This window comes from Chrysochloris asiatica, unplaced genomic scaffold, assembly GCF_000296735.1.
Source record: "Chrysochloris asiatica unplaced genomic scaffold, ChrAsi1.0 scaffold00039, whole genome shotgun sequence".
Lineage (NCBI taxonomy): Eukaryota > Metazoa > Chordata > Mammalia > Afrosoricida > Chrysochloridae > Chrysochloris > Chrysochloris asiatica.
Window position 1 is genome coordinate 20,311,551 of NW_006408557.1, and position 8,933 is coordinate 20,320,483.

Genomic DNA, 8,933 nt, shown 5'->3' on the forward strand with positions numbered 1-8,933 from the left:
TGTGCTCTACCATCCCTTCCCTCCTACCCCTAGTAGCCAACCAAGATTTTTTTCTCTCTGTCTTTTAGTATGGATATGTTTTCTTAAGCTTCATATTTTTGATATTTCCATGTTCTTCTTGGATTTTCATTTTCTTGTATTTTGTGAAGTATTAATTTTCTTTGAGGTTAATCTATATTCTATTAACTTTTTCCTCCATTTAGAACAGTCTATTTTACCCTGAATAGTCCTCAGGTCTCATCACACTTTGGATCAACCAGCCCTTCCTCTTCTCTCTCTCATTTCAAGGTCAACGGGAGCCTATGACATGTGGTTGAACTCAGCCTATGCTTTGCATAGGGTGGCTATGAGTCGGTGCCGTCTCAATGGCACCTAACAACAACAACAACAACATTTTACCCTGAAATTTACCTGATCTCCTCATCACCTGGATCTCTGTTCCTATATTTTTCCCTTCTTTCACATTATAATAGTTTTGATCATAGACTGACCTCCCAGATCCTCTGAATTCATTCTGTAGTTCTATTCTGTTCTGGACTCTTCCATCTGTTGATTGAGTTGCAGGTGATGTTGCCAAGTATGTCAATTTCTGATTGCTGTCTGTTCTTGTTGGTTCTCAGTCCAAAGAACTCCCTTTAGTATGCTTTGAAGCACTGGGTTGGTTTTGACAAAATCCCTTAGTTTCTGTTTATCCTGGAATGTTTTGATTACACCGTTATATTTGATTGACAGCTGTACTGGGTAGATGATTCTTGGTTGGAAGTTTTTTTCTTTCGGGTTTTATATATGTCTCCCATTGACTTCTTGCTTGCATGGTTTTTGCTCAAAGATCAGAGCTTAATCTTATTTGTTTGCTTTTGTAACACTTCTCTTTTCCCTACTGGCTTTCAGGATTCTCTCCTGTCTTTGATTTTGGAGAGCTTGATTATGATATGTGTTGGTGATTTTCTTTTGGGGGGTCTATCTTTCTGGGGTTCATTGAGCTTCTTGAATACTTATCTTTTCATTTTTTAGGATATTAGGAAAATTTTCTTCCAGCAGCTCTTCAACTAGCTCCTTTGCCGTCTTCTGTGATTCCTTCTGTTCTGGAATTCCAATAAGTCTCAAGTTATTCCTCTTCATGTTGTCCCACATGAATCTTAGACTTTCTTCAGATGTTTTTATCCTTTTTTTCTGCTTGCTCTTCTATCTTAGCAATATTGAGAGATTTGTCTTCAAACTCGCTAGTTCTGGATTCCATCTCTTCAATTCTACCCCTTTGCCCTTTCAGTGTATTGTCCATTTCTGATATTTTATTATTAATCATTTGGACCTCTTTTTGCAGGTTTTGAATTATTTCTAATACTATTTCTATCTTATTTGATTGTTCCTGTAGTAAGTACTTTCCTGACTTCTTTCTTATTTTTCTCAACCCCTCTGTGGAGCATTTGGATACACTTCAATAGCATTCTCCTTAATTCCCTCTCAGGCAGTTCCAAAGTCTGCTCTCCTTTCAATGGGGAGCCTAGGTCTATCTGAAGCTCATTTGTTTCTGTTACTCTATCTTGTTTCTGGACATGTGCCAAAATCTTTGACTGTCTCTTGGGCATCTTCAATAATTAGATGTGTTCAAATAATCAGATGAATGTATGTTGATGTATTATTAAGCTTTCTGTTTGCCTCCAGGTAGATGTGACCAGGAGAAGGGCTTCCCTTTCCTCTTTTCTTATTACTCAACTCAGAGTAATAGTAGCAGGTGTTGGCTGTCTATTTGGTATATAGCAGCTGGTATTGTCTATATGACCACAATTGCTGTCTCTTCTTGGGTAATGCAAGGAAAGAAAGAGCCCCCCCCAAGTTAAAGAGGAGCCCCCACAAAAAATAAAACCACAACAGCAACTCCCCCCCCTTCCTCCAGAAAATAGCAAAATATAAGTATGACTTTAATGTTCTTTACTTAGCCAGCTGCTGCCATTCTGGGAGACTGTTCTTTTTTTTTTGTTGTTGCAGTTCCTATTGATGCCTCCCCCTTGTTAGATTCTGTGTGCTGTGGTCTTTGCTGAGTAGATCCATGCTCATGCATAGTAGAACCCTCCAGTTCTGGGACTGTCCTTGAACCTGCTTGGTCTGGTATTCTGTGTTACTACTGTTGGAGGTCTGCAACTGTGTTTCTCCTTAATTCACCACCAAGTTCAGCCCTTCCCATGATCTCTAGCTTTAGTTTTGTGGCTGATCCTTTAATCAGTTCAGATTGCCCCACACTCTGACCTCCAATCTCACAAGAGTTCTTTATTGAATATGGCAACATCTCATCAGCATATCTGATGATGAAACACCTTATATTTAGTTTTGGGTGTAATGGCTAGAGTTCCTTAGAGACCAACTTAAGCAGAAAGGGCATTTCTTTTTCTTTTTTAGTTTTCAGATTTCATTTTTTTAAAATCAGCTCCAAGAAGGACATCCTAAACACTATATGAAACACAACAGAATATATTTTCTTCCAGTAATAATAATTAAAAAAAATTGACCTTCACAAACATTTTTAAGCTCTTCTAAAAAGTCCTGGTGTAGCACTGTGGGTTAATGCATCAGACTGCAAAGCCATTTGAACTTCAAGGTTGGTGCTTCAGGCTCACCAGCTGCTTCTCGAAAACCCTATACAGGGTCGCTATGGGTCGGAATCGACTCAATGGCACTTAACAACAACAAGAAGATATAATCAGGATAGTGATCTCAATGTAGAGTAAAAAAACACCTCTAAGGAATTATATTCTTTTTTTTTTTTTTAAGTAATCGTATTCTCGATGCAGATTTCCTATAGGTACATTAAGAAATTGTTTTCTAACCATGATAAAGAAACATGGTGTGCAAAAAATTTTAAATGTCCTTAGATACTCAATTGAAAACAAAAACAAAGTACGAAAAAGAAAATCAGCCTGGCCGAAGTTTTTTGCCAAGATAATCCTTCCTGAGTGTCCAAACTAAAAAACTGGTAAAAGGAAAAATATCTAGATTCGACAAACATTGCAGAATTTGCCTTTAAATGGGAGAACAAAGTTTTAAAAACATATGGAGTTTACTAAAAGGTCTTTAACAGGTTACCTTGGGAGTTTAATTTAAAAATAGAAGTTGATGTGCTAAAACAAAGATGTTTCAATGCAACTCCGAAAATTTTTTATAAATTCAGCTATCCAGAAGGATGATCCTGGGTCAGAAGAATTTTTATTCCTTGTGTATCTACATTATATGTGCATGCTTCATTTCACTTGTCATAATTGTCTCTCTAATTTCCTCCAGAATAGCGGTCATAACCACTCTGGCTTCTGCCACTATAGTTTCTGGACCTTCCATATCCATATCCGTATCCTCCAGGCCAACTATCATACCTGGGGCTCCCATATCCCTGGTTCTCATCACCTCTAGAGTAGCTGCAATCACTCCCATGGGCACCAAGGGCATCCCCTCTGGTTTCCAGGGCTGATTTGCCTGCATGATCCACACGGATCTGGCGACTCTCCATTCATGGCTCGCATGACATCTGAAGCATGTTTTGGATTGGTAAAGGTGATAAAGCCAAAACCCCAGGATCGCTGAGTTTCTCAATCCTTCACCACCTCAGAAATCAGTCCGAAGCTGGTGAAATGGTCTTCCAATGCCTGTTCATCGGTGTTGAAATTGAGACCTCCCACAAAGACTTTCCCTTCTTCAGAGGACATGGCAGTGAATTTGGATCCTGGGAATTTAAAAATTGAACAACCTCAGTAACAGCTAACACTGAAGAGCAGAGAGAAAGAGACGAAAGAGCATTTCTTGGAAAGATAAGAGGTAGCTCACAGAGTTGACTGAAAATCTGAACAACTAGACTTGGAAGAACCAAGGACAAGTGGTAAACAGAAATAACCTTCCAAGATTCCACCCTGGTACTTGATATCATCTTAACACTTGAACTTTTGCCATTGCTACTTTCCTCATGTAAGTTTCACTATCATCCCTGTGTTCAATTTTTTCCTTTAAGATTCAGAGACCTTTACTGGTGTATCCAGTTGACTGAGCCTGGGTCTTGCACCTGTCTGCTAACTCCTGAAGTGGTGCTAGAGAATATTTGCATTTAGTACTTTCTGCAGTGGGAGGGAGATGGACCCTCTTTTCTACCAAGACCCCAGAAAGAGGACCCTAGGGACCACCATATACTGAGGTACTTACTCTAAGGGTCCTGGTAATTGCTTTATTTAATGGTTTGTCCTCAGCACCTCCTTTGTGTTTCCCTAGCTCCAGCCCCACCAACTCATCCTTCACCTAACAGACCATACTCATGCTTGCTCAGTGTTTGCCTTTCATCTGAGACTAGAATCTGCATGAAAACAGAGGTCATCGTTGACCTGTTTTCTGTATCCTACGGAATCTGGAAAGACTGAATAGTTCCAACATTCATTTATCAGTTTACTGACTGATTGAGATATATGTTTGACTTAAATCGATAGTAAAAAGGTCTCACAAAAGAATTCCTTCTTTTAGACCCAGATTCATGCTGGAATATCATAGAACCCATTGCTGTTGAGTTGATGCTGATTCATAGCAACCCTATGTGTTACAAAGTAGAATTGTTTCGTAGTTTTTTTTTGTTTTTTTTTCTTTCTCAAATGGAAACAGATTGCCAGGCTTTTCTTCTGTGGCACTGATAAGTGGGTTCAAACTGCCAACCTTTAAGTTAATAGCCAAACACAAACCATTTCCAGCACTCAGGGATTCTGTAAATATGTTTAAGGGATAGTATAGATGTTTGATACTCAACAGCTTTGGAATGATACCAAAATGCATACTGAAGTTATAAGACAAGGCACTTAACAGAGATGAGTGGTGGTTACATAATCACTATTGTGATGATCATTGCTCAGTGCTCCCATTATTAATGAGCAGATTGAGAAGTATACCTTTGTGAGTCTGGTGGCATCTTCTTTCACCGTCTAGAGTTGGTGAGGATGGCATGTCTTGCCTTAAAAGCAAGACTATTGTGTCTTAATGAGATCAGCTACACAAATATATTTTATTTTTAGACAAACATTGTGGCAGAGTGATGTAGCAATTACCAGATGATTTCCCCCTTGATTTTGCTTGAGTAGGCATCAGCAAAAGAAGTGAAAGGTAATTTTTTTATACCTATTATTGAAAGGGAAGTTAAGATTTTGTGCTCTGAATCCTGGCCTCCCTTTTTAATTGGGGAGTTAAGAATTTGTATGTGTGTCTCAGGAGCTGTCCTGAAGGAAACTCCCTCTTTATGCTCAGTTCTTTGTTAAGGAGACTTAGATACAAGAAAGGCAGTTAGATAAGATTGTTATAGGACAAACGGGCTGAGAATTTTTTTGCTTCAAGGTCAAGAAAAAGAAGTGGTCTGGCATATGGGAATGCTGGATCTTTCCAGAACTAGGAAAGGAGTTGGGGGGGGGGTTGGTTCTAATAGAGTTTATAAAGTACCCTAAGACGGCAGGTACTTGGATGGGGTTGTACTTGGATGGAGGCCAAGGCCCTGGGAGAAGCAGCAGAGGCCTCCACAGCTGGGCCTGTGTTGGGTGGAGAGAACTACAATGAGGACCATTTCTTCAGCTTCCCAGAGCTGCCTGATGAACAGCAGCAGAATGAATTTCTAAGCATGAGGAGCAAGGAAAATGAAGATAATCCTCATGGAATAAAGACTGAGTCCTTCCTCATAGTATGACCAAGTGGACAAAGGCAGAAAATATCAATAATAATTGACATTGGACATTTCACCATCTTTGACAAGTGCTGTCTTGGAGCTGGATTTTAAAAAATAAAGAAATACGCATATCCTACGGCTTATGTATGGTGGAGCATTCATCACCGGTAAAACCAGTTGTCATGGAGTTGATTCCAACTCATGTTGACCCCATGTGTGTACACAGGGTTTTCAAGGCTTTGAAGCTCAACAGTAACTTTTTGGAAACATCACCAGGCCTATCTTCTGAGATGCCTTTGAATGGGTTCAAACATCCAAACTTTTGGTTGGTAGTCAAGTACTTAACAATTTGTACCATTCAGGGGCTCATAGCTCGTATGTGACTTTAATGAGTTTTAGAAGAAAAATCACTATCATCTTTTTCTTTCATGGAACACTATTTGAAACAGGACAGTTAGAGATTATTTTGTATATATTCTCTAGAATCCAGATCCTCTCTAATAGACTCACCAAACTTTTATGCAACTTTGGCCCTTATGGTTTCTTTCTTGGAGCCTTAGGTCTTCCCCTGGACACTTCTTATTTCTGAGAAAGTGGGAAGATGGCATGAATGAATGGTAGTGAAAGATATCTATCCAAAAAACCAAACCCTCTGTTGCCGAGTCAGTTCTGACTCATAGCAACCACTTAGGGCAGAGTAGAACTGCTCCATAGGGTCTCCAAGGCTGAAATCTTTATGGAAGCAGATTGCCTCATCTTTTCCCTATGGAGTGACTGGTGGGTTTGAACCACTTACCTTTCAGTTAGCAGCCTCAACCCACTGCATCATTAGGGATCCTAAATATATCTATAAAAGACTATAATTTTATAGGTCTTATTATTTAAAAAAACAACAAGCATTCTTGTATTATTAACCTCATAGATAAATGGCAGAATAAATCAACCAGTTGCTGTGGAATCCATTCTGTGGAATCCAATCCATAAATGGCAGAATAAACCAACCAGTTGTTGATGGAATCCATTCTGAGTGTTATAGACATCATAGGGTTTTCAATGGTTGATCTTTTGGAAGGAAATCACCATGCCTTTGTTCTGTAGTACCTATGGAGGGGGACTCAAACCTCCAATCTTCTGGTTAGCAGCTGAGTGCATTATTGTTTGTACCACCCGGGGACTTAGGAGGAACAAATAAATAAGATAAGGTGAAAGTCCCAGGTGTGGACTCTATCTTAGGAACTTGATAACTGGTTGTTCCTCCCATGTTCTGCTGTGGAATTCAGGCTGCAGAGAGTAGGAAGTGACCCCATAAGAACTTAAAATTGTAACTGTACAGACTTGAGGGAGTGGGTAGTGTCCAGTTATAGAGAATTGGCCAGGCCAGGCTGTGCCCATGTGGGAGGCATTACAAAGACTAGATGACAGTTTGTTCTGGTTTTGGTGGGTTTCAGGAGAAAAAACCATAGCAATTGGGGTCAAGTTGACTCTCTGGCCAGCCTTGCCTCACTCCATATCTCCTGACTTCTCCTCCAGTGATTTCTGCAGGCTTGCATTCCACTTTCCCATCAGTCACCTCCTTTTGCCTTGACCCAGATCTCCCAGCTTAACAGAAGAATAACTGTGCATCTGTCATGTTCCAGAATTACAGAATATAGGGGTTTGAGGAGAACAAAGGAACTGAAGTGGATACATCTCTAAGTTATGACATTTGAGAACAGGTATACTTGTATATGTGTACTCACAGCATACAAACACACACACACATGCACCAATTATTTATCTGCACATAAACTATATGTGAGTATAAACATGGATACAAAAGATGACACTAATAACAATAATTAAAAAACAATGGTGATAATTGTCAAGTACTTTATTAAGTAATGTACATAAATGATCTCATTTAATTAAAATAGGTACAGTTATGATTTTTATTTTATCAGGTTCACAAAATTTAACTTATTGAAGGTCAACAGCTAGCAAGTGTCAGCCTCAATTCAACTCCAAATTAGTGTGAAAGTAAAATCCATTCTCTGAGCCTAGTACGTAGCAAACATTTAATGAATTCTCTTTTGTGTCTCCCTTCATAATCTCCTGATTAAGTTCTGCCCAAGCCTTCTTCAGAAGCTTGTCTGGAGGAATACAATCCACAAGACTCTTATTCTTTCCACACTATAGAAGGACTTGGATTGCCTCTCTCTTGTTGTTGTTAGGTTCCATCGAGTAAATTCTAACTCATAGTGACCTTATGCACAACAGAACGAAACACTGCCTGGTCCTGTGCCATCCTCACAAACGTTGTTACACTTCAGTAACTGATGCTGCCACTATGCCAATCCATCTCGTTGGGGGTCTTCCTCTTTTTTGCTGCCCCTTCCACTTTACCAAGCATGATGTCCTTCTCCAGGGATTGTACCTCTTGATAATATGTTCAAAATATGAGAGATGACGTCTGGCCATCTTGGCTTCTAAGGAGCATTCTGGCTGTACTTCTACCAACACAGATTTGTTTATTCTTCTGGCAGTCTAATGGTATTTTTAATATTCTTCTCTAACAACATAACTCAAATGCATGAATTATTCTACAGTCTCATTTATTGCCTCCCTATTAGATCACTTCTTAGAGCTTTACTCAATTTGTTGCTGTTGAGTTGATTTAGACTCATGACAACACCATAGTGTAGAGTAGAACTGCTCCATAGCGTTTTGAAGGCTGTGATCTTTTGGAAGCAGATCACCAAGGCTTTCTCCAGAGGCACCCCAGGGTGGGTTTGAACTTCCAATCTTTTAACTAGTTGTTGAGCGCTCAGAATATATGTTATTTATTTTTTTGACAAATATTTATTAAGCACCTGACAAGTACCAGATAGAGATGTCAGAGATTGTTAACTCTCCCTCCAGTATCTCTCTTCTTCTTCTTAGTAATATTAATGGTTTCCCAGAATATAAAAAATATTTTCAGCCTATCTTGCAGCTAAGTATTTCATATGGAATGAACTCTGGCCAATGGAATGTGTAGAATCCATGTGAACAGCTTCTGAGTGGTGTCCTAAAAGGCACAGCTTGCACTTTATTTCCTCCTCCATCTCCTCTCGATGGCTAGAATGGGGACTTGATGATGGGAATTGGATCATCAAATGGAACTACCTACTGAACAGATCATCAAGCTGGGAAGAACTTTGTTCCCTGGTGATTTTGAAGCTGCTACACCGAATGGTGTACCCAAACTTTTCCATGAGAAAACCCAATCATTTTTGTTTGGAAG

General features: G+C 39.4%; 1 pseudogene; it reads right to left on the reverse strand.

Moving 5' to 3' along the window:
- Positions 1-3,241: 3,241 nt before the first annotated feature.
- On the reverse strand, positions 3,242-3,695 carry LOC102824695 (annotated as a pseudogene).
- Positions 3,696-8,933: the final 5,238 nt, after the last annotated feature.